Genomic DNA, 27,295 nt, shown 5'->3' on the forward strand with positions numbered 1-27,295 from the left:
AAACTGTCTTGCTGCCCTTTGCCAACCTCTCAGCAATTGAGTGCTCCTTTACCCATTGACCATTCTGATTTCTATCCACCGTCCCCGTTGCTCCCACTGCCATGTCCCCCCAATCTATCCTACAATTGCCTTTGGTTTTCCCCCACCTGCTTTACCAGTGAGCATATATTCCGACACTTTAGCATATTGTTGAATCTGTGATATATGCCATTCACCTGCTGTCTCCATTTTGTTATATCAATTATGCTTGTTAAATATGTTGCCTGTTTTCATTTAATTGACATTGGTTTCCTCCCACCTGCTTTACCAGCGCACATATACTCCGATCTAATAGCCATTCCATGATTGTTTAATCGGTGATATATATCCATTTGTATGCATTTTTTTTTTATATATCAATACGCTTGCTAAATATGCGGCTTTCACTTTTAAACCCCAGACAGTCAGTCATTAAGTTGTCACCTTAATTGGGGATCACAATAATGATTTGAATATCGCTCATGTTTTACATTTATTGCTTATGTGTCTTTTACTGTCGTGTGTACATTCGTTTCTGACAATTCCGATCTCTCTGAGTTTGCACATGGTGGCTCCATGCCTCCCACGGTTGTCTAAAACTTTACGCATTGACAGACTATTGCCCCTCCCCTACTGCTCCCCGTCCCCGCCCTCCCTCGCGCGATTCAGCCCACGCCCCCGATGTGTCATCAGTCACGTGACCCCGCCCCTGATCCATACACGGAAGTACAGCAACTCTTCAGTTGCGGCTGCCATTCACCAGCACTCGGATTTACTCTACAGGCCCGCCGATCCATTCAGGTACGACCTCCTCTCCTACTGCCTTCGCCCTCGAGTTACTAATTCCTCCTTCTTGAGGCGATCTGTCACTTACATCAGTCATTATTTTTTCACAGCACCTGTGCCCCCCGATCGGCCGAGACTTTGACGGCCTTGACTCTTCAAAGACCCGTTAGTAAATTTGAGTTTTTTCTCCACAACGCTCTTCAATTTCCCGCCCACACGGCTCTCATGATTTCCCCTTTTCCACCCCCAGTATCCTCGTGCAGACGCGGTGAGATCCGCTGTACACGGATTAATTCACTGATTCTGACTGTCCTACAGGTATGTGCTTTCTCCCGCCAACACTAGCTTCATCCCCGATATTGTCCTTTCCCCCGCCATTCTTGCTTGCTATGTACTCCGTCCACCCAGCAGCTTCACTGATCGCTACGGGTCTCCAATTCTGGCAGGCACTTCGAATCCCTGATTTCACTCACGCTCCCCTTGCGGCCATCAAGCCCTTTGCACCACCCCAGTGCGCCGCCACTCCCGCGTAGGCTAGGTACCTTTTAGGCACACGATGGTTTAACCCCGCAGGCCGCCCAGATTCCTTACTTCCCTTCATCCTCCTGATCACCACACCGGCTCGCAAAACATTATTCCGGCAGCTAAGTCTCTGATCATGCCATCCCGCATGATTGTTTCACTACCTAGTTGCCATCCACGGCCTCTCCGATCCAGCACAGGCCATTCACGCTCAACCTCATAGGCTGGTTACTCTACTGCCTATACTCCCTGGCCACCTCACGCGGCGCTGAACCATCCGTATTCATTCCATCCACCCTGTCTCCATATGAATTGTCCCCTCTTCTTCGTAGCACTTCATAAGCAAGACAACCTTGTCCTGATGACGATCCCAATTCAAGAGGATCGAAACGCCGTTGACTCTAAAGCGCAATACTAGGCGCACTTCTCATTGTCGCTCAATACAAATTACAAAATTACCTTATACAGTGAGGTCACTTTGTCACAATACTTGAGCCACCCACTGTACATTATTTGCACCATTGTTCATTGTTTGTCGTCCACGCTGTTCACCCTATCACTTGCGTCGCCACGTTCTTCACATACATGTTCTTGAGCACCAAGTGCTTTATGGTTGTCACAGAATTTGTTCTATACAGTTTTGCTTTAAATGTATATGCCCAACCATGAATAATAATTTCTAAAAATATAAGATGATTAACAATCTTAAATCAACTGAATAGTGGTCTCCTTATTTCTGTCATTGTAATGCTTGTTGCATACATGCTTATTTGTCATATACTATTACCTGTTGGGATATTGTTTATTTATCATACAGTTGAAGCAGTCTGGGAGTCTCCCAGATATATTTTATAGAATTGAGCCAGTAGGTGAACTGCACCAGGTGATGTACTGGTATTCAGGGCTAAATTTGTCTTCTTTATCTCTTGGACAGTGAGAATAGTCGCCAAATCGCCTCGTTTCTCCGAAATCACCCTACGGCGAGGGGCCAACCCCAGGAAAGCCTTAAGGTCCGAGGGAGCTCACGCTACAGAAGTGTGATAGAGGTCAGCATAGGACGAGGTGAAGGCTTCATGTTTCTCTTGTTGAGAGGGAATCAGCCTCCAGTCTAGGACTCTGCTTTCCATCACTGGAAATTGTTTAGAATCCTTATTGGCCAGCCAAGCCAACAATCGACTCGACTTGTCCCCCTCTGAGTGTCCTGGCAGAGTACAAGGCATAGTCTAGACAACTGAGGTGCTCAAGAAGCTGGACCTCCCTCTTTCGAAGGGAACCTACGGAAGGCAGCATTGGGGGTCCTGAGTGGCACACCTGTCCATATCTACTTACTCCCACGCAACTATCTCTAGAATGCACAGGATTGTTGGTCAAATCCCCACCATCATTTATATGCCTGGCCTTGATGTCCAGCTCCTTCAGACTCAGCTCACGAGCCAACAAAATTTTCTTCAACTCTAAGGGTCCCTCTGCCTTATTTGCCTTCATGGCCAGTATCTTTTCCTCCATTCTCCTCTGGGCCATCTGCAGCTTGAACTCTCGCTCCTCCTTTCTTTCTGCTAAATCCTCTGAGGATAGGCTGTGAAAAGTCACACTGCTCCCTGCCCTGGCAGGGGACTCATCTTCAGGGATCAAGTCACCTCCCTTAACTGCAGGTGGCACCACAGGAATGTCTTCTCTATTCCTTTCCATTTCAGCATCATCTCCTGGGGTTTCATCTAATGACTGGTGAGTTTCCACTCTGGTGAGCTTAAACCCTCAGCACCTTTTGTAGATCCACCTGCCTGGTGGTGCTCTTGGCTGGAAGTTCCCTCGGCTTGCAAAACTCCTTGAGCAGGGTTACAGTGTAGGAATCTATGTTGGCCAGCTCAAACTCCATTCGAACAGGTGTGTTCCCAAGCACAACAGTCAAGGAAAGAATTTAGAGAAAGCAAAAATGTCAGTCAGGTTAATTTAAAATTCAAATTGTTCTCAGGATAGTAGTGTACACACAATAACTGTATGACACTGCACTAACACACGTGAACACCAGTGTAGGAAATTGGGTTATTGTTTTGCTGGGGCGTGAGCTTTGGCAATGCAGCAACAACTTTCTTTTTCATGGTGAAGCACACGCCTACCCAAAATTAACCTGTGCTCAACCCTCTCTTAGCTTGGTACAGAGAAGTCAGGCTTAACTTAAAGGCAATTTGTAAAGAATTTGTGCAACATTTCAAACAGTAATACATTGAAAAAACCACACAAAAGAGATCCCACACCAAGTGAGAAAATAGAACTTTCTTTGATGAATAAACAAGACCCCAACAACAAGAATCCAATCTGTGGAGCTGGAGATATGCAACTTGAACTATTTTTGTGAAATTAGCACCAAAAATCACAAAGCACAACCTGTGGACATCTGGTTGCAACGGACAGGGAAAAAGTCACACTTCAGACCGACTGGGATTGAGCATGGGCCAACTACAGGAACAGAGTTAGGCCCAGTGAACTGAGTACCTAAAATCCTGGCCTGTGGAGCATTGCATTGCAAGGATCCACGTTGAAGATGGTTTGCACAGCCAAAGCAATGTGTCAGTTCTGATATGCAGCAAGGCTGCTATGTGAGTGTCTGTGTAGTCATCGAGGATTCCATTGAGGGGGATTACATTACAAAGTCCAGCATTGAGAATGCAATGTGCAGTCAAGGCGAAGCATCTGTGCCAAGTAGCTGTGAGGCTGCAATGAGTAGTCCGATGTCATCATCGAGGCTGCCATCAACAAGGGATGAGAGGGCCTGCACCAAGGATGCCTCATGCAGTAGCTGTTCCGATGGGCTGCGATGCAAATCCACTCAGCAGTGGTGATGTATCAGATCCTGTGGGTTTGCGCTGCTCAGCATAGGAGATGCAGTGGTTTTTCTGGATCCAGAGAGGGTACCAAATCGCTCCTAGCTGCACAGCACCACCAGTGTGTCTGGGCCCTCCCCCATGCTGCGATTCTGCTGCGAGTTCGCAGCTGCTGTCCCCTGTGCACCTGCCGCCTGGTTTGCACTTCAACTATTCTTTCTGCCATTATTGTACTTTAACTGGTTTTTTGCCTCTCTACCTCTCTGCCCTTTCGTGCTCTGTGATATTCTATTTTTGCCCTCATCGCCGCTCCGCTCTCTCCCCCCTTCTTTTTGTTGTGTCCCAGCCGTTCCCGCCACTGCTCCCCTGTAGAACCGCCCCCTCGCTTTCCCATTCGCCACCCCACTCCCGCCACCCAGCTGCTCCTCCCTCCCTCCTCGCCCTAAATGGCGACCGCACCGAGTGCCAGAACCCCATGACCACGTGGATGCCATGCCACCAGACTCCGATATGACGCCACCACCCTCCCTGCACTCAACACCGGCCGAATCCACACTTGCTTCCAGGCCGCCCCGAAACGGACCCACGGACCCCTCTCCTGCCACACCTGAAGCTTCACCTGTGACAGAACCTCCAAACCTCCAAGGACTGGTCCCAACCACCTCCGCTGCATACTCCTCAACACCCGTCCGCACATAAACATGCCGTCAATCTCTGGGACCTGCTTGACACCTCCGCCCCAGACGTGGCCTTCCTGACCGAGACCTGGTGGAAAGTCTCCTCGGCGCCCGACATTGCCATAGCTGTCCCGAATGGCTACAAGGTCACACGCAGGGATCGCGCCAACGGAACCGGAGAAGGAATAGCCATCATCCACAAGTCCACCCTCAAGGTCGCCACCCACGCAGACAACACCCTCAACACCGCCGAACACCTGCACTTCTGGATCCACACCGACCTCAACACCACCCTCAGAGGAAAACTCATCTACAGACCCCCGGACTCCATCGCCGACCTCACCAGCACCCATGCACTCGCTTCCATGGACTACATCCTCCTCAGGGACCTGAACTTCCAACTCGAGAACAACAACAATGCCAACTCCGCCACCCTTATCGACAACCTCGCCAATCTTGGCCTCAGACAACTCATGACCGCACCCACCCACGCCGCCGGCCACGCACTGGACCCCATCTTCTTCACAGGCACCCATGTCACCTTCAACAACACCACAGAACTCTACTGGACCGACCACTGCTGCATCCACTTCACCTTCAAGAAACCAACTACGCACCACCGCACCCAATAGCCGCCTCGCCGCGGCAGGAGCAAAGTCACCGAAGACCAGCTGATCACTACCCTTGCCCAGAACCCACCCACCCACCGACACCACCAACCCAGACGCCGCAGCCCGAAACCTCAGACAGTGGATCGACGACTGCGCCAAACCCTCGCCCCGCTCAAGAAACCCTCCAACAACCACGCCAGCAAGAGAGTTACCTGGTTCACCGACGAGCTCCAGACCTCCAAATGCGCATGCCAGAAACTGGAAAAAAAATGGATCCACGATCGCACACTGGACAACCACGCAGCCCACAAGGATGTCACCCGCAGACATCACAACCTCATCAGACTAGCCAAGAGATCCTCCTTCAAAGACTGCCTGGATAACAACGCACAGGACAGCAAAGAGCTCTTCAGCATCGTGAAGGAACTCTCCAACCCCAGCGCCAACGCCAACAACATCCCGCCCTCACAAGAGATGTGCGACTCTCTAGCCATCTTCTTCCACCGCAAGATCACTGACATCCATGATAGCTTCAACACCACAACCGCCCAACCACACCAGACTCCACCTCCCATGTCAACACCACCAGCGCCTCCTGGTCCAGTGTCAATGAAGATGAGACGCGCAAGGTCATGAACTCCATCCACTCAGGATCTCCGTCAGACCCATGCCCACACTACATATTCAACAAAGCAGACGCAGCCATCGCACCCCTACTATGGAAGGTCATCAACATCTCCTTCGAAACAGCCACTTTCCCAGAAAGCTGGAAGCACGCCAAAATCAACGTCCTCCTCAAGAAGCCCAAAGCGGACCCCAAGGACCTCAAGAACTTCCGGCCCATCTCCCGGCTCCCGTTCCCGGCAAAGGTCATCGAGAAAATCAACAACATGCAACTGACCCGCCACCTCGAAGACAACAACATCCTGAACCCGTCCCAGTCCGGATTCAGACACAACCACAGCACCGAGACAGCCCTCATCGCCGCCACAGACAACATCAGGTGCCAACTACACAACGGCGAAACATCAGCCCTCATCCTCCTGGACCTGTCGGCCGCCTTCGACACAGTCCGCCATTGCACTCTAAAAACACGCCTCCTAGAAGCCGGAATCCAAGGAATGGCCCTTGACTGGACCACGTCCTTCCTCTCCGGCAGAACCCAGAGCGTTCGCCTCCTACCCTTCCGATCCAAAGCCACCGACATCATCTGCGACGTCCCCCAGGGCTCATCCCTCAGCCTGACGCTGTTCAACATCTACATGGCCCCCCTTGCACAAGTGGCCCACCATCACGACCTTGACATCATCTCCTACGCCGACGACACCCAACTCAATCTCTCCCTCACCAGCATCCGCACACCGCCAAAACCAACCTCCAAGAGGGAATGAAGGCCGTCGCTGACTGGATGAGGAGCAGCCATCTGAAGCTAAACTCGGACAAGATGGAGGTCCTCATCCTCGGACCCACCCCCACAACATGGGACGACTCCTGGTCACCGACCACACTGGGAACAGCACCAACACCCACCAACCATGCTCGCAACCTAGGATTCATCCTCGACTCCGCCCTCTCCATGTCCAAGCAGGTCAACACCGTCTCCTCCTCCTGCTACAACGCCCTCCGCGTGCTCCGCAGGATCTACAAGTGGATCCCAACCGAGACAAGAAGAATGGTGACACAGGCCCTTGTCAGCAGCAAATTGGAGTACTGCAATGCACTCTACGCAGGAATAGCAGCCAAACACCTACGACGACTACAACGCATCAAAACGCCTCGGCCCGACTGATCGTCAACGTCCCCCGCCACATCACCACCCACTTGAGAGACCTACACTGGCTCCCCGTCGACAAAAGGATCACCTTCAAGCTCCTCACCCATGCACAGAAAGTACTACACAACACTGAACCAGCCTACCTGAACAGCAGACTCAGCTTCCACACCCCCATCCGCCAGTTCCGCTCCGCCAGCATCGCCTTCGCCGCAGTCCCCCGCATCCAAAGTGTGGCATACGGTGGCAGATCATTCTCCTACATTGCCGCCAAGACCTAAAACACCCTCCCCATTCACCTACGGCTGACCCAAGACCTACTCGCCTTCAGAAGACTCCTCAAGACCTGGCTCTTCGAACAGTAGCAGCACCCCCCCTCCCCTCAGCCCCTTGAGACCCTCACCGGTAATGAGCACGCTTTACAAATACCATGATTGATTGATTGATAGATTAAGCCCCTTGCCGAGGGTCTCGCAGGTGGCAGAGTCCAGGTGCAGGTGCAAGGTTGTTGGGAACCCCTCTTGCATCCCTGAGGCTTCAGATCAGGAGGCCCGCCAACTAGCCCTTGCAGTCACTTTGGGTTTCTGAGTTGAAGACACGCAGGTCCAGTCCTTTTTCAGGGAAGAGGTGTGGCGCAGCGGCCAGGGCGACTGACGCCAGATGCTGGGGATCACGGTTCGATCCCTGGCACCGGTGGCAGGGGTCTGCCCAGCACCATGTGACTCTGGGCAATAGCTTGCTTAATCTTCCTGACACCCCCCTGCGCCGGGAAACCTACGGGTAGCTGTGTGCTTTACAAATACAGGATTATTTGTTATTATTATTTATTTCACCCAGGCAAGAGGTCAGCAGGATGAAGAACAACACAGCGGGGCAGCAGTCCTTCAGAGCAGCAGTATAGCAGGGTGGCAGTCCTTTCAGCAGTACAGCAGTCTTTCTTCCTTGTAGAGTATCCAAAGGAGTGCAGTGAAGTGTTGGTGTCTGACCGTCAGTATTTATACCCAGTTGTGCCTTTGAAGTGTAGATTAGCTTCAAGAGGCATGCCTTTGAAGTAAACAGATGCCTCGCTTTCCCTGACCTGGTTCCGTGCCAAATACAGGGGTAATCAGCTGTTTGTGTGGAGGCAGTACACAGTCTATTCAAGTATAAGTAGGCTCTGGCCAGATCCAACCTCCAATCCTGCCAGTGACAGCCCATCTAGGCACTCCTATGCTCCCTTTTGTGCGTGGCTGTGAGAGAGAAATACACAAAGTACAACTATTAACTACACCCAGTCATGTGAGCCCAGAGTTTGTCCACAGGCGCTAAAGGGCTAAAACAGGAACATTCCAACTTATCATTTTCAAAATTGTAAATGACAATCTGTCTGTATTTTTCATTATAATATCAAAATGTATAACTTACCTGTTCCCATATGGGAATTACAGCTTATTAAATAAGAAGCAGACATTGATGCTATTATATGGGTGAGGTATGCTTTGCAGTAGTAAAGACAAAGTTAAGAGTTTTTTAAGACCAGGACATGTAAACCTCAAAAGTATAAGTCCCGCTTTTTAAATACACTGCGCCCTACCCTCTGGGTAATTAGTTAATAGCAATTAATTTAGTTTTGCTTTGTTAGAGCTCAGCCATGGATCACTTTAATACTGCTATCCCTCTCTCCTTCATACCTCATCACCCAGGAATTTAAAAAACTACATCCATGACATAACTGATACCCTTATAATCTGGTCAACATTTACTTATGCATTTAAGAGTATTTGTTATGTCATTCTATGTTATGTTATGTCATGTTATGTGATGCTATGTTACAAGGATTTGTAGGGCACGACATCCCCTGCAAGGGTATCTAGGCACTGTTGGCATCAAACCCTTCATGTATTAAAAATGCATTCAGTAAAAGTGGCTAAAATTACACACCAGCTTGGTTCACAAAATACAGAAGTGTAGTATGTTACAACTCGACCTACCTCTTAAATGAGGGAGGTCTCAAACTGCTGCAATACACTATGATTAGCTACAGTGACAGCACTGTTGGCACACTGGGATCAGAAAACCACCATGCCTGTGATTGCTGTTAATAAAACATTTTCTTTTGGAAAAAGCAACCTGTTTTCCAAAATGGAAAACAGGGTGTGTTTAAGAGCGAGATTGTATGTTTTACAAACATTTTTAATAAGTAAGCAGGAGTCCTGCGGGCCCCTCCCCCCATTTTCTTTTTTTTTAAACATTGGCATTGACAAAGAGAAAGCGCCTCCTTTAAAGTGGGGCAAAACATTAATGCTTGGCAACCGAATTTCAGTTGCAAAACATTAATAAATAACATTAGGAATCAGTATTTGAAAGGACGTCCTTAACACGCTCCTTCCATATACCGATTTATGTTTTCCTAAACCTATTAACCTTTTCCGTGCGCCCGCGTTTCCCCCTCCGGTGCTGGGCCCTAATAGAAACGGGCGTGGTCATGACGGAACGGTTCAGTCATGAGCACATCTCAACCGACGCTCATGACGGAACCGCTCCGTCATGAGCACCGAAGGGGTTAAACAACTCAGAAAACGTTTACAGATCATTTTAAAGAGAGTTTTAGCATTCTCAAACCTTTTTGATTGAGGAAACTTACAAATGCTAAAACAGTTAGTCCACAAAACCCTCAGTTACATTTATGGGTACTGCTGTTAAACAAGCATTTGCAATGCAATAGGTCTCATATTCACGCGAGTCTGAGCTATTGGCATTGTAAATGACAATGCCTTTTATTTATGTTTTGGGTTTTAAAACATAAGTAAAGGGTATTGTCATTTACAATACTAACCTCTTAAACTCTTGTAAATGCAAGACCTATTGCATTACAATAAAGGGCCTTCTCGACCGCTTGTTAGATTGTAAATATCAGAGGAATATACCGGCCTGCGATGTCTTCAATGTAGTGATAAATAGTGCAGGGAAGATGTGTAAGTGTTTTAAATTACACAGACACAAAGTGTGAAGAGAGAGTTACATATGATCCGAGCTATAAACACTAACAAAGCGCTCCAACACTTTTCGCTCTGTGATTACACTGTCGCGCCTCAGGAGGGAGAGCGGGAGGGCAAGGATATTACCTTCCCTCTCCGTGTGCTGTGTGGCATTGTGTAATGTCACTGCTATCTTTGGCCTAATAAAAAACACTCCAACTGTAGTAGGGCCCTGGTTTTGCCTCCTGGTGCAGGGCCGGCTGTGCTTTATGGCAGGCATGGAGTGAGGGATGGTCTTGGCTGCAGCTATGGCCTTGTACAGTGCTCCTGCTATTACTAGGGAGCAAGAGGAGCTGATGTGATGGTAATGGTATTGGTGGTGGTGGTGGTGAATTGGTAGTGGTGGTATTGGTGGTGGTGGGATTGGTGGTGGGATTGGTGGTGGTGCTATTGGTGGTGCCAGTAGTGGTGTTGGTAGTGGTGGCATTGGTGGGATTGGTGGTGGTGGTATTGGTGGCTGTGGTATAGGTTTTAGTGGTGGTATTGGTGGGTGTATTGGTATTAGTGGTGTTGGTATTGGATTGGTGGTGGCGGTATTGGTGGTGGTGGTATTCTTGGTGGTGGTATTGGTGGAGGTATTGGTTGTGGTGGTATTGGTGGTGATAGTATTGGTGGTGCTTTTGGTGGTATTTGTGGTGGTATTGGTGGCGGTGGAGGTGGTGGTATTGGTGGTGGTGATGGAGCAAGGACTTGTAGACAAGAGACTTGCTCAGAAGCAATCCTCTTGTTTAACCGATTAACATGTTATTAAATAAGTTTTGTGAATAACTAATGCGCACCACACCAACACGTGGGATAGTGAAGCTTGCCTATGTGTTTACTAATGATAATAGCATGAATGAAGGACTAAACTGCTTTAAACTGGGAAATCTGTATTGTGCATGCGTCAACGGCATCTACGGAGTATGACCAGCTGTCGCTTGGAGGGAAATTCTTGTGCATGAGCAGAAGAACTAATATGGAGTCTTGAAGACTCGCTTGTTTGGCATCTGCTTGCTTGAAACTAAATCAAGTGACTTTTACTAATGCTAATGTAGGGATAAGTCTAATAAATAAATTGAGATAGAGTAGAGGTGGGTGGTATACAGTGAAACCATGTCTGTCTTTCTGAATTTATGTGTATTTGGGCCTCTTATGTATGGCTGGAGTGGAGTGAGCCATGTGATATTCGTGCATGGGCACTGAAAGCTAATCCGGAATTATGAAACAAAGGTTGGAAAGAGGACAAGGTCGCAGAATGCCCGAGCCTGAGAACAGATGGTGAAAACTTCAACTGGGATCGAAGGCAAGATGGCCGCGGGTGGATTGGGTTGAGAGGTCGCATCAACTCCTCTCTCCCATCATCAACACCATGATCAGAGCCAGATTCTGCACGGATTGAGCGCTAATCCCCGATGGCCCCGAAACTCTGGCGGCAATCCCGAATTGCACTATCTGTTGGAGCTGTTTTGAAAGTTCGCCTAGTAGCAGAATTTTTACGGCTGAAGACGAAGCTACGAGAGCTGATGAGTACCATCAGCTCCAAAACATCGGCACATCTACAGCGGCAGTCACAGCCGCAGACACAGCCGCCCAAAATGCCTTCACGCACGGCGAAGAACGATAGAAAGGATACAGATAAAAGTAAAAACCAGCCGGACTCAGCAAAAAAGGTCTTGACACAAGAGGCTACGATGCCAGCAAAAAACCCAGGCGCGGTAAGAAAAGCAGTGGTCCCGCAGCAGAGAACGAGGACGGAGCAGCGGACAAAGGCAAAGCCCAGCGCGATACCCGATAACAGTGTAAGCAGCCCTGATATGCCTTCAAGGAACGCAAGCAAAGCAAAAGAAACACCATTTAGACAGCCTACCTTGACGGAAGTTTTCACCGCTCGGTCTGCAGGGCAAAGTGCTAGTCGCAGTGGCAGTAACACTGGAGGGCCGAGTAATAGTGGAGCCGGCCTCGAGGACGCCGTTGATGCACTGAAAGCGTTGCCGGTGGTTGCTAAGCAACAGCCGGAGAAGAGCACTGCGAGCGAAGAGATTGCCGATTCTGGGACACAGGCTGCAGGCATGGCTCGGAATCAGGAGCAGAAAGAAGCAGCTCCTGAATCTATCTCAGGGGGCGCGATGGCGGCACAGACAGAGACAGAGACTATACACAAAGGTGAGATTGGAACTGGAACTGGAAGCGCTGATATGATGAGCGCTATTATCTCACTCGAAAAGGAGTTAGCTGTCGCAAAAAACGCCAAGCCCACGTGGGGGAGCTCAGTTAGCCTGGTGAATAATGATCTGTTTTCTGGAGGAGGCACAAGGGCCCAGGAGCTGCTGAGAGTGGGAGATGTCGCGTCAGTGGAAGGGGAGCACTTCTACTCTGTGAACGAGGACTCTGACTCAGTAATCCCTAGTGAAGAGTCATCTGAAGAGCAGGGTGATGATGATGATGAAGGCGAGATTACTGGTCTTAGCTCCAACTCCTCAGACATGGATATGGGTAATGATACTACGCAGAAGAAAAGACAGGGTAAATCTGGTAGAGGGGTGAAAGGTTCCCCAGCGGGTGTAGATAAAAGGCTCCTCTGGGACTATTCAGCAACTTCGCAGACTTATCAGGAAGAGGATATAGCCAGTTCTTCTAAACATAGTGCCCCATTTGATCTTGTATTTAGCATGCTGAAGCAAATACAGACCGAGGCCAGGTCAGTAAGCCGGAAAGCAAGACAGGATGCTAAAAAAATTCAATTGGCATTGAAGAAAACAAAGAAACTATATGATGATCTGGTAGGGAGGGTGACAGAGGTGGAAGAGAGAACTGGCAAATTAGAAGATGATCTCGGGAGCTGGCAAATTTTTAAATCAGCGCAGGAAAAGCTATCAGAAGACCTTCAGTGGAAGATGGAAGATTTCGAAAATCGCCAAAGGCTCAACAACGTTAGACTCTTGGGTGTGGCAGAAGGGCTGGAGGGCCAGGACACTAGGCGGTTTGTGGTAAATCTACTGAAGGGGGCATTTCCTGAGTCCCAGTGGCAGTGGGACAGGGAAATTCAGAGGGCGCACAGGTTCCCTTTTAAACAGAAAAAGTCGTATGGCGCAGAAGGAGGTGGCCAGGCTCCCCTTCCTAGAGCTATCCTAGTTTATATTGGGAACTTTTTGCTGCGGCAAGAAATTATTGATAAGGCAAGACCTGACAGCAAAAGAACATTTGAGGGTTCCACTTTTTTCGCCAGAGACAGTTGAGAGAAGGTGGAGGCTGAGGCAGCTGATTACGCAGTTTCAGGCTCTGGGATCAGAGGCTTACCTGCTATTTCCTGCTAAATTGAAAGTGGTTACAAAAGGGGGGGTTAGAATGTTCCTCTCAGAAATTAAGGCACAGCAGTACTTGGAAGAGTTAAAGAGGGGTAAGGAATAAACTGACGTAAAGTATGGATTGGGTTGTATAGAGTAGGGATAGTAACAGGGCTCACTAGGGTGCTAATAGGCTTATTATTAGGTGTATTGGTTGAGGGGTAAATGGTGAGAGATGATGGGAGGGGGGTGCGGCTGTCACAATTCAGAAACGGCCATACATAGGTCATTCATGACCTATTTGCCTGTAAAGGGGGGGAGGGACAGAGAGGGTGGGCAAGGCAGGGGAGGGTTAGGGGGGTGGGGGGTTTTAAACATGGTTAAAGTTGTTTTTTTTTTATTGTAATAACACACAATTTCATTGAAGTTCAGTCACAGTATAAACAGTTCAGATTATACGCGAAGAAGGTAGAATATGTTTATATTTTGTATAATTTCTACTATGAAGGATGGTTTATAATAAGAATGATATTTGATATGCTCTAATGTCTTGTAAAATTGCTTCAATCAATATATGTGGACTTAACGATCCTAATAAGAGGCTGAAAGTTGCTGGATTATTGAGAACTCTCCATTTAGATCTGGTGTGCCTTCAGGAGTCCCATATCGAAACCACACAGATGTATCTTCTGGATCAGCTGGGGTTCAAGGTATTAGCAGCTAGTAAACAGGGAACTAGGACCAGAGGGGTGGCAGTTCTGGGGAGAAACAGGGATGTGGTGGTCCATAGAAAAAAGGAGGATCTTTGGGGTAGGTGGGTCATAGTGAAAATTTGCTTTAAGGGGGTAAAATTTACATTAGTTACAATTTATGGGTCCACTGACGATGACCCAGACGTATGGCAGTTTATGGACACTGAACTTGCCCACTGGCCAGAGCCCATTCTATGTTGCGGGGATTTTAATATTCATGACCCAGAAAGTTTGTTTGTGGTACCAGGGGCTAGATATATGGGGAGGAAGAAAAAGACATACAGGGCGTTAGCCGACATGGTACAGCACCGTTCTTTAGCTGATCCTTGGAGGAAGCAACATCCTCATTTGGATAGCAGCACCTTCTATTCGGCCCCTCACAAAATCCTGGTTAGACTGGATTACTTTTTAGTCTCCAATACAATAATTACTGGGGCGCAAGTGGAAAAACATCCTAGGATTGTCTCAGATCACAGTCCCCTGGTGTTAACATTTAAGATTCCTATAGCTGAAAGTAGTAAAACACGGTGGACTTTTGAACGTATCCTCCTAAAGGATGGGGCATACCAGAAACATATGGAAGCCTGGATAAAGTTTTATTGGGATATGAATAGAGGCTCAGCATCTCGGGGGGGTGGTTTGGGACTGCTTTAAAGCTGGCATAAGAGGAGAGACAATGAGCTATGTATTAGCTAAACGAAAGAGGGAGAAAATTAGGATTGAAGAAATTCGACAAAGGTTGGCTGCTGAGGAAGAGATATTAGTTGCAGCTTTAAGTCAGAATATCGCAGTGGAGTCAATCTTACTTAAAATTGTAGCCCTCAAAGGAGAGGCCATAGAGGGTTTTAGTAGGAAAACCGCTGAGAACTATATGGCCAAAAAACAGGATGCGTATAAACTAAGTGAGAGGGTTGGACACGTCTTAGCGGTGCGAACTAGGCAGCGTACTGCTGCAGCCGATATAAAAGAGATTCATGATCCACAGGGGGTATCTGTTACAGATCCAGATTTGATAAGGGAAGTTTTTAGGGAATTCTATGATGATTTATACTCCTTGGACGAATCAAAAAGTCAGAATCAGATAGACAGCTATCTCTGGGATATTCCTCCCCCCTGCCTATCTCCGAAAGAAAAAGAGAGGCTAGATGTCCCTCTCTGTCTGCAGGAGTTTACTTGGGCTTTGGGTAGTCTCCCCTCAGGGAAAGCAGCCGAGCCAGATCAAATCCCGATTGAATTCTATAAAGTATTTCAAAATGTTCTTTTGGCTGATATGTTTGAAATTATGGATTATACACAACGGGGAGGGATACCTCCCGAGTCCTGGGGTGAGGCAGATATTTTTGTTATTGCAAAAAAAGGTAAACCTACAACACTTCCCAGTTCATACAGACCTATTACTCTCATGAACGCAGATGTCAAAGTCTATTCCAAGATCTTAGCAAAAAGGCTAGCTGGGAGTATTGAACATCTGGTAAGCACATCACAGCATGGTTTTATACCCGGGAAGGGCACGACCCAGCATGTTAGAATTGTGATCACGATGTTCGATGCTGCCGGGGGTCTAGGCGACCCTATCGCGGCTCTATTTTTGGATGCCGAGAAGGCGTTTGATAGGGTCGCCTGGAAGTTCTTATGGGCAGTACTGAGGTGGAGTGGTATTGGAGAAGGGTTTTTAAAAGCCATACAAGTTCTGTATAATAATCCTACTGCAAGCATCAGAGTAAACAGAGGGTATTCAATATAGTAAAAATTTTAAGGGGGACAAGGCAAGGGTGTCCCGCATCCCCACTACTCTTTGCACTATATCTAGAGACATTTTTACGAAAATTAGAGAGAGATGGAGGGCTCCACAGTTAAATCTCTAGCCTACGCAGACGATGTGGCTCTATTAACCCCTAATCCAGATACTGCTATCAGCGGGGTGGAATTGGAAGCCCAAAGATTTGGTCAAGTCTCAGGATATAGGGTAAACAAATCCAAGACGCAAATTGTTATAAATCAATTCACGAGGTGTGCCGATAGTAGGGTGGTTAGCTCAGCAACATATTTGGGGATCATAATTACCGCAAATTTGGACACGGTGGTGGAGGTAAACACGGCTCCTATTTTGGCCAAAGTTACGAAGGATTTGGAGAGGTTGAATAATTTGCATTTCTCCTTGGTCGGCTGCACAAATGTGTTAAAAATGTTGATTCTACCGAAGTTTCTTTATTTGTTCCGCTCAATCCCCCTTTTGTTTGATACTAAATGGTTTAACATACTGGAAGGCACTTTAAATAGGTTTTTGTGGGCTCATGGAAAAACTCGGAGGGCTTACAGATTTATGTCGCTGCCTAGAGAAAGAGGGGGTTGGGGAGCGCCAGATTTTAGGCTATATTATCTGGCGGCGGCATTACAATATATGCAGGGATTGATTGGAGGGGGTGGTCAGCTACAGAAAATAACTAGTATGTCAACAGAAATATACGCAGTAGTGTTAGGACAGGAGGCAGAAAACTGTTTCTTATATCATACTGACCTAGGTTATTTGAGACGGAAACAATCAAAGACCGTAAATGCCGCCCTCAAAATTTGTAATATCTTTCTGAAGAAGTCGGGTATGGGCAGATATAATAGATATATTAAAATGTGTAATAATAAAACATTTCCCCCTGAAATATTCTCTGACTCGGTAATGGCTGCTTGGGAGGATAAAGGAATCAGACAGATAGGGGACTTAAGGAATCATGAGGGAATAGTGCAGTTTGAGGACCTTGTAAGGAAGTATAGTATAGACAGAAGAGTTTTCTTCAAGTTTCTACAAGTCAGGAGTTTTCTGGGTAATAAACAAGGGGGCCCAGCAGGATATAATGGTAATGAGCTTATGGAGAATATAGTTTGTGGTGGTGAATTAACTATTAGGTCAGGGTATGCTTTCTTGGTGAGGGGCAAACCGGGGCGATATGGCTAAGTATAGCAACAAATGGATGGAGAAAATAGGTGTGGATCCTGAAGCCTTCAAGGCGTCACTGGACCTGGGTCGCACTACTCTGAGCTCAGCTCCTCTACAATCTCAGCATTACAAAACTCTATATTCTCTGTACCACACACCAGCTAGAATTGCCAAATGGGGGGGCTCTGAGGGGACCACGTGTCCCAGGTGTAATTCACCTAATGCTGATATCGTACATATGTTTGCAATCTGTCCTCAGTTACACACTTTAATTAAAGATATCGAGGGTTTCCTGGATATGTCATTAGGGATACAGATAGCTTTAACCCCCACTTGGATTTTGCTGGGAATCGGTCCAGGAGGGAGTAATCTTGGACAGGCCGACTCCTTCATGTTTATGGCTATGGCAGTTTTTAGATTAATGATAGCAAGGGCCTGGTTGGACAAGACTCCCCCGGTGATGCAAGTCTGGTTGGCGAACTTAATAGCTGCACATAACCTGGAGACACCTATATATGCTAGGAAGGGAAGGATCAGGAGAGTACGAGGAGACGGAATCTGGGAGCCCTTAGCTCGCTGGAGGGATGGGATAGGGTAACATGCTCAGGATTGGGATTGGGACTTAGTACACCATTAGATTTTGTATTATAATAGAAGGACCTCTGATTCATGTAAAACATCATGATACGTTTTTTTTTATTTCTTTTTTTTTTTTCTTAATCCTAATTTATTTGGCTTTTGCTTTGCCTTCTGACGACAAATTATTCATGTTTATGTATTTCATGTTTATGTATATTATTTATGTCATAATATTATAGGACTGTCTTGATTTGACAGTTTAATGTATGAACAAACTATTGAAAGTATAATATCTGTGATCAGAAGTAAAATAAAAAATATATTTAAAAAAAAAAAAAAACTTCAACTGAATGGACCTGCATGTTAGAGTTTAAACAAAGGTTGCAAATGAAACATGAATGCGGGTGAGAAATAAAAGTTGTGAATAAAAATTAAGGGGATTGGTTTGGGAACAATGGGGTTATTAAATTGAATGACCTATAATCATGGTGTGATGATCTTCCCCTTTGCCTGACCAATCAGATTTTGTATTCTTACGATATTGAAACATCAACCCCTTTCATGCATCTGACGGCACCCAGCCATCGACGTCACAGGAGGCATGTGCGGAGGACGGCCAGGGGCCGTCTGAACCCTACCCACTCATTATTTCCCCAGCACCACAGCGGAATTTGTTTCGCAGTCAATGGATTAATGGGTGGAACATTCAAAACGAAAGGTATAATTTAGATAGCTTTTAGTTAGTTAGAAAGAAGGAGAAGATGGAGATTTGCTGAATGCTGAAGAGATCGGAAGTTCAGATGCTGTGAGTGAGAGATGTTGATGCTGGGAGAGATACTGTGAGATGCTGATGAATAACTGAAAGCAGAATCTACTATCCTAATTTAATTAGGGTTAGGTCATGGTAGAATCTCGAGGAGGAAGAGAGTGTCAGAGAGGGGTGCGACGCAAATTGTCGGTATTCTAGATAGGTCATCTGTCCTGTCCTGATTCCTGTCCTGAAGTCTTTGTCTCCTTATCTATCCCATGGGACCCTTACCAGCCCTTTGGCCAGGGGGGTTGGTCTTCACACCATTCTTGGTAAATATATGTTTGCACTTTTTACAGATGTTCTTTTCTCTCTGTCCTCTCCCTTTCTAAGCACTGATCATTGCATAAGTCCAAAGTATATGTTTGATGATTGAATCAAATTTTCTCTTCTAAGAATGAGGGTGACTGCACTGTGTATTTGAGATGGTTCACAAGCGCTATGAAATTTAGATAAAGATTTAAAACTTTCTCCAATCAGTGGTTATTTACATTAGTTAAAGAATAAGGGGCCGATTAGGATGGCGGACGGACTTGCGTCCGTCCGCCATCCCTGAGGTGGAGGGACCGTCCGCATGGGCTGCGGCAGTCCCTCCGTGCAAATTAGAATGTGACCGCCACCCTGGCGGTCACATCCTGGATATTTAACATTGCGGCGGGTGCTGCTTCAAGCAGCACCCGCCGCAATGTTAAAAGTGCATGTTTTACATTTACATGCACAAAGCAGCAGGCACCGCGCGGTGCCTGCCGCTTTGTGCATGTAAATACTGGGGGGTACCATAGGTACCCCCCATGTGCACCCCCCACCCGCCTACACCCTGGGGGCCCGCAACGGGCCCCCAAAATCAAAAGTACACATGCTTTTCCACGGCGGAAAAACCGCCGCGGAAAAGCATGTTTAAAAATGCATCCTAATTTGGCTGGCGGTGTCTGATAGACACTGCCAGCCAAATGAGAGCTTTTCCGCCGCGGTTGTAATCCGACCGCGGCGGAAAAGCAGCGGACAGAAACAAAGACCCACCAGCCATCGTAATGCGGCGGTGGGTCTTTGGTGACTCCGCAGAGGATTTTCCGCCTCCTCCGGGCCGGAGGTGGCTTCCGCCGGCCCGGAGGAGGCGGAAAATCCTCCATCCTAATCGGCCCCTAAGTTAGCCTATGTCATTTTCACCATCAACTAGTTCAACTAATTGTCCATCGAGCAGGGGAAAGAACATTTTGATCAGTGAAAGGTTAGTTGGGAATAATAATTAACTGATCTCGAAACTGTGAAAGAAATTATAAACTTTGACTCCAGCGGTTTACTCAATTGTGTGTGTTTATGGGCCCAGGTGATATGGTAGTGTAGTGTCTGTTGTTGGTACACCTCTGGATCAGTTTCCCGTTAGCAGAGCTATGGTAATTTGCTGATAAATATTGATTTTGACTTTCGAAAAGTGATTTATGTTTAAAAAAAAGAGTAAGCTTCTTGTTTTACGTTGTCCAGAAAAATCCTGGGTAATGAATAGCGGGTGGTGACAGAAGCCACACTGCAGTGAGGTTACTCCTCTGTTGGAATAATACTGAGAAGCTATGCAGGGCTGGCAGTATTAAATTAGGGACTATTTTCATATAAAAGTGGAGAGTAAGTGATAGCAGAAGGTTTGCTAGTGAAACTTTGGTCTTATATCTCCAAGTAAGGGTAACACTGAAGGAGTAACAAGTTCTCTTGAGCTTGGATGAAGGGTAAACAGAGGCTTTACTCGCAGTAGAAGAGGAGCAATTCTGAGACTCCAGAATAGGTGAAAAATCTATCCTTTGTTTTAGTGGAACAGGCAGAGTAGTAAATGTTTTTATGTTGTTACTAACGGATTTTTTTTAAAGAAAAGTAAAGAAATATGTTATTGTGATACCTTGTGAAGGGAGGGTCAGTCGCCGGAATTCTGCTGATGTCACTGGGAGCCGTGCTGGCATTGGTTGAAACAACGGGTGTGAGACAGAAGCAGATTGTAAAAGAGGGGTCAGTAGTGAGGCGTAATACTGACGTCACAAAAAGGCAGCGCTGGCATTGGTCAGTTCGTGAGCCTAAGTCTGCTTGGTTAATAGATAAAATCTGCGCTAGGATTGGCTGAAAAGAACTGTATGCTGGATTCTGATTTGATGGCTGGTGTTAGTTGCACTGATAGAAGACTTGAAAGGTTTGTGGACTATTTTTTATATATCGTGCATCCAGAATGTATGGAAAAAAGAAAGAAATGTTGCTAATAAAGAAAATTAGGAATTTCTTTAAGAAAGATAAGCCTGTGTTGACTAAAGAGGGAATTCCTATTCAGCTGCTCAAAATGCCTGCTTCCTTTATGATGATGGAAAGAGGATATCATAATTGCGTGTGGTTAGAGAATTAAATAGAATATACAAAATTTGATTGAGTTCCAGGTTTCCTAGAAAATGGTACGTTTAATGGAAAAATTCTTCAGAATTTGAAAATGAGATTGAATGATTTGGAGCCAAGACCTAAGCTAACTCAGTATGAGGCTTTGGAAGAATGGGAGACTGAGTCATTTGAACCAGAGAAATGCAGAGGTGGAAAATATAAAGGATGTTTCCCCAGATATTTGAATGAGTCACGCGAAGGTCAGATGAAGCAATGGAGAAGAGCTATGGTATCAAAAGGTTTATGTCCAGTTTTAATGGCTGAGGAACAGTCAAGGAGCAAGTGTAAGGAAAAAACAAAACACATGAATGTGACAGGATATGGTGAATCAGATGATGATTTGTGGGAGGATATCTTACCTAAAAACCCTCCACCGTATCAAGAAGGACCCAGTAGAGTCACCCCAAGTGCACCGGTAATGGGAACACCCTTAATAATTCATATTTTACATATTAGATCAGTCAATAGAGTGCCACAAGATAAAGAGAGAGCTGTCTTAAATAAAACTAGGGCGGAAATAGTACAGAAAATAAGTCAATTGAATTTAAATACTGAAGCATTGACAGTACCAGTGACTATAGGTCCTGTTATCTTGTTATATGGAGATAACATGAGTTGCCCAAAACCTCAAGAAGTAACAATTCCTTTGAGTAATAGCATAGAAAATTAAAGGAGAAAATGATGTGAGCGCATGTGAAATTAGCAGATCAGCAGGTGAATAAATTGAATACCCAGACTGATAATCAGGTGAAAGAGCAAAATCAGAATGATCAAGTGGTGAATGGTGGTAGAGTAAGAAGTCGTGTGAATAGAGAAAGTGTGTGCGGAAAGCTTGGACATTGGAAGAACAAGTGTAAGAGCGTTCAAAATATTAATGGGCAAATGAAAATCTAAATCCACAAATTCAGAAAGAAATGGTTATGAATCAGCCACAGAAGGCAGTAATTCCACAGTATCAGTTGTCACCAGCTCCTATGCCAAATTTTGTGAACCCTCAAAGACACTGGGGCTTATTTATGAGCCTGTGGAAAAGTAAATTTTGCCATGTTGTATGTGCCTACGTGTTCCCCATATTATGTTATATGTGCATGATCGATATGCATGTATTCCCCTCTGATCGATTAAAGACGCAATTACAGTTGTGTCCATCTCTAGTATGCCAGTTTCCAGTTCTCGTGAATACAACGAATATTAGGCCTATGTAAACCTACGTTGCCACATTTCACAGTGTGCACGTTAATTCATTGAATTATCCCCGTTTCTAGGCCTCAAAAGGGCCCGGACTCAGATTCAGCTCCTGTTTCCTGAACCCTCTCCGAGGAGCGATACAGCCCCCACCTGTATCCCTGACCCTTAGCTTACTTTCATGCCTCGCAGTGCCCGGCTCGGCCTGGCTCTGCCTCCCAGTCTGCCAAGAGTATGTTATGTTTCTAGTTATCAGTTCAGACCTCCTTCTCTGCATTCCTAAGTTACTGAATCGCATCAATAATTTCCGTCATGGTCTAGCCTTTATGTCTCCATGTAAGAGAAATACTGTATTAATATTCATAGAATATTCCTCACACACGCAATACATATAGAATTATGCATGCACCAGTTTTAGTGTCTTTTAGCCTTTGCCCTGATAACTTTTGGATTCTATCAACATGTACTCTAAACACCAGATACTAGATATGCCTGGGTACATGTCGCTCTGACACTCCAGACTTTAGTCTCCTCTTCTAGCGCAGAAGTCATAGCCCCCAGTTCTCCCTGGTAACACGTCATTGCCAGTTTGCGCGCACCACTAGGTTAGAGGTCCCAGCTGCTCAGGTAGCCCCCTCCATGTTTCCGCCCCATTTATGACATATTCTGTTACGTTTGCATCACATGTCTATGTATACGCCCTGTACACGCCTTCTTGTTGCATCAGTTTTGTCCTTATCTTTCGCGACTGCTACAAACCCCGCCTACTGCTACGCCTACTGTATTGAATGTAATGTATTTTGTTTAACTATATATATTGTGCACGGATATTAAAGTTTGCTAGCCAATTCCCAGATCCTGCCCGACAGCTGTCGGGCCCTGCCATCCTATTCCCGTACAGGCTGTCCTATTCCTGTCCTTTATGCCTGATTAAAGCCTGTCAACTTCAGCTACCTCGAATCTTGACTCTTATTTATTGAGCTACCTGTTTATTGATTATTCTGAAAAATAGATCCGGTATTAAATTATTTATATACCACATAATGGCGCCCGAATAGGGACTTGCCCTTTCCCCACGCGCCGGAGAAGCCACGCAGGCCCCCTGATCCTCTGCAGCCGTGACGGAACCATACCGTGCACGTGCAGATATTTCTGCTTCAAGTATCCCTCAGGCCCACGGAGGAGACGGAGGTTGCGGTCCAGCGTCCAGACGAGGCGGTGGAGGAACGCGGCGAGTCCCGACCAGAGCCCAAGCCGAGAGTCCAAGGTCCGAGGTATCCGGAGGCCCACCTGTAACTGAAGTCCGAAGTTCGTCCGTCCGTCGTCGTAGCAGTCCAGTCCAGTCCGAGGCCTTCCGTTCTTGCTGCCCGGTGAGTACCCTTGCTGGGGTAGTATCTAGACAGGGTCAATTAATTTGTCTCTGGTCCGTGGGTTTGGGTACGCAAATCCAACACGAAGTGTTCACTTAGGTGGACGCGGGTCCTGACGTGTCTCTTTATGGGACCGGTAAGTTTCGTACTGTTTTAGCAGTGCATCTAGTCATTCTAGTAAGTTTCTGTTCCAGTAAGTTCTGTTCTCGAGAAAATTCATGTATTCTGTCCGAACTGTTATTATAAATGTTATTCCATGTGTTTTCAATGTCGTGGTATGAGTGATTTGTTTTCTTAGTTATTATTGTGTTTATCGTGTATTGTATTGTGTCCAGACTCCAGCCTAAGTTATGCCTCTGTTCACGAAGTTACGTCAGTTAAAAACCAGAAAGGGTCTGCTCGAAGAAGCAGTTCCTGTCCCGCCTAGGGACAGTCCAGGTCATTTTATGTATCATAAGCATGGCATAAGTGCCATATTATATCTAGACTTATGGGTGGAGTACACCAAAGAATTAGAAGAAAAGTATAGATGGCCCGTATCAGGTATGTGGGATGCCGAGTGCATCATGCGAGTAGAAGAAGCATTATGGAAAAAGAAAGCCAGACAGTCCCAGAAAGATGCCATCGAGTTATGGCGCAAAGAATCTCATAAAAGAACCGAAAAAGAAATCAGAAAGTCAGAATTAAGTAGGGAGACCTCAGAAAGAGCCCAAGAAAGGGAATTAGTTGAAATAGGTGAACGAGTTAAAGCCGAACAGTCAGACAGAGAGAGAAATGCCCTTATTAAGGGTATGTATCCTCTTCTTGCCGAGGGCTTGCCAAAAGCAACCCCGGAAGCACCATGTAATTTTCCGCCGCCATTAGTTCCGATTAAGCTACGTCACAAACCGACCGCAGCTGATATTTTTCTCTCATCCTATTTGGACGACACAGTCCCAGAATATGCGAATCCTGCTCCGCCAGCTCCTGTAAATAATGTAATTCCTGTTCCTCCAGCCACCGGGGCACCTGTTACAGCACCTGTTACGGTACCCCCGGTCCAGCCCATAGTACAAGTTCCCGCTACATCAGTCACTCTGCCCGCCCGTACAATACCCGTCGACGATTCCAGTTTAGGAGCCGCGGGGGGAGGTCCTCCTCGTACCCCGCCCCAACACAAACGTGTAACGTTAGTCGAGTTGCATGAACGTGCGTTACAGCGTACGCCCAAACATCAGTCCGTTGCAGATATCAAGCGAGCTCTTACTGAATGCCGTTATGATCCAGTCCCAGGCGATGATAATATGGTTATATATTCATTGCGTGTAAGATGGGTGACCGAGTATTTGGACACCCTACCGAATATGAAAGAAGATCTAGACAGAATATATTGTGTCATCCGTACAGGAGAAGACCCAGAAAGTATTGGCGAAATCATGTCTCAAAGGAAAGCCGAGACTCAGCTCATGCTATTAAAGTTTCTGATCAATTGCTTAATAAGGGAACAAGATTATCCGACTAAAGATCCGATCGAAATGAGAGTTCTGACAAAGTGGAGTGATCATATAGCCGAGGGAAGACACAAGACACTCAGTAGTATAGAGAGTATGTACAGGAAAATTCGTAAGGAAATAATAAGGTTACACGAGAAACGCAAAGCAGCACAAGTAAGCGAGAAAGAAGACAACTCTTCTACTGAAGAGGTAGACGACGAGAATCCCACCAGAATAGCGTATGTAGGTAGAACTAGACTTCCCGACCGACATTCACGCCTAGAACACAAGAAAGTTTTTCCTCCTCCAGCACCAGAACAAGGTTCTCTCGAGCAAGTATTTCAAGCTACCGATCACATTCTGAAATCACGAATCGGTTATAGTGAACTTAGTACCATGCATGAACAAGAACTAGCCCGATCAGCAGTCCGATGGATTACTGATTCTACCACTTTTCCAGACGAAATAGTGGCACAATTGTTTCTGAAACTGCCCCCAGCCGAGCAGCGACTGGTGGGTATGTATATGATTCAGTACCTCATTACACTGTATGAGGGACAACATTCTGATCCAGGTCCGTTACATGATATTTTGAACGAGTTACTCCAGTATAAATGGAAAGGTTTAGGTACCGATTTAATTAGTGTCATTCTAGAACAGCGCCACAAATATAGAACGTTCCTGAATCCGCATTTTGTTCATGTCTCACCTCCAGAAAGTAAACCGTTTTACATATATAGACAGCATCCGTTACGAGAAGTACACCCAGTTAGGACAGCGGGTGGTGAAATGCAACGAGTATTTGTTTACACCCCTATCACAAAGATGGAACTCTTAGAGATGAAGAAGTTAATTCCCTGTCACGACAAAGATCCAGCAGGGTTCCATCGAGAATTAAAAGACATGCTCCGTATGGGAGAATACACGTATCCAGATAATATTAAAATGCTAAAGGTCCTGTTGCCCGCAGGGGTATATGAAAAACTCAAGGAAAAAGAATGGGAGGTGGGAGAGAAAAAGATTGATTGGACAACTCTAGAAGCTGAAGATAATATACGAGTACCAGGTACCGGTCTTGGGGACAAATGTAAAGAATTGCCCGAGTTATTGATTCAGGTTTTGCCAAGGTTACTAGCCACGAAAAAGGAAGATTGGGATGCAATCTCAGCATGTAAACAGAAACAGGATGAAGACACTAGTGATTTCTATTCTAGATTTGAAAAATGTTTTATTATCAACAGTGGTTTGAAGACAAGTAGCGAGTCATACCCTCATCTTTTTGTTTCTAAACTAGTCGAGAATTCAAGTCCACAAGTTAAAAATCGAGTATTGAAAGTCGAAAGTAGTTGGCAAGCTAATACCCCGTCACAAATGCTCCAAATGCTCCAGTATCACCAGAACAGAATCAGGGAAGAGCAAGAACACGAAAGGAGACGTATGAAAGACACGAAAATGAAAGTATTAGTTGCACAATCTGTTCCACAAGACAGTCAGAAGAGGGGTCCGAATCAAGCCAGTCATCCTGCAGCTCCCGTTAAAGGGACATGCAATTATTGTAAGCAGCCAGGTCATTTTATAAACGAGTGTGCAGTTCTGAAACACAACATAGCAACTGGTAAGACTAAAGAAAGACCACGTCCGCCTAGACAAGAACAAGTTTCACAGACTTCACAGTCACCACAGAATGCACAACAGACAGTTCCAGTACCGCAGCCTATCGCTGCAACACAGCATGTTACACAGCAGATGTACCAGTATGCCCAGACAGAGTATCCAGAGTATCAACAGTATTCATGAAACAGCCTAGAGAGGGAGGTAGGCTTGCCTCTCATCGAGATACCTGTAGATCAAGAGGGTCCCTAAGTACACAGTCAAGTATTAGGGAAAGACAGAAAGTTTCTGATTGATACAGGGGCAAGTAGGACTACTATCAGTCACGACGAGGTTCCAGGGGCTCCGCTCTCAGGCTCTAGAAATGTTTCCCTTGGATTTTCAGGAAAGCCTATTGTTAACGAGATTTCAAAGCCAGTTTCTCTAGAAGTTGGTCCATTGTCCCGAACTACTGATTTGTTACTTACGAAATCATGTCCAGAAAATTTGTTAGGCATTAAAACATTGAAAGAATTAGGTGCAGTTATTTGCTGTTCTCCAGAAGGAGTCCGATTATTTTTGCGTGACTTTAAAGGTCACTATGTATTACGTAATTTTGATCCAAGGTTACTAAATGTTCCACAGCATTTATGGGCGCAAGGTCCAACTGATTTAGGTTTTATGCACATCACACCCCATCGTGTGACT

This window comes from Lissotriton helveticus, chromosome 3_2 (assembly GCF_964261635.1).
Source record: "Lissotriton helveticus chromosome 3_2, aLisHel1.1, whole genome shotgun sequence".
In the NCBI taxonomy this organism is placed as follows: Eukaryota; Metazoa; Chordata; class Amphibia; order Caudata; family Salamandridae; genus Lissotriton; species Lissotriton helveticus.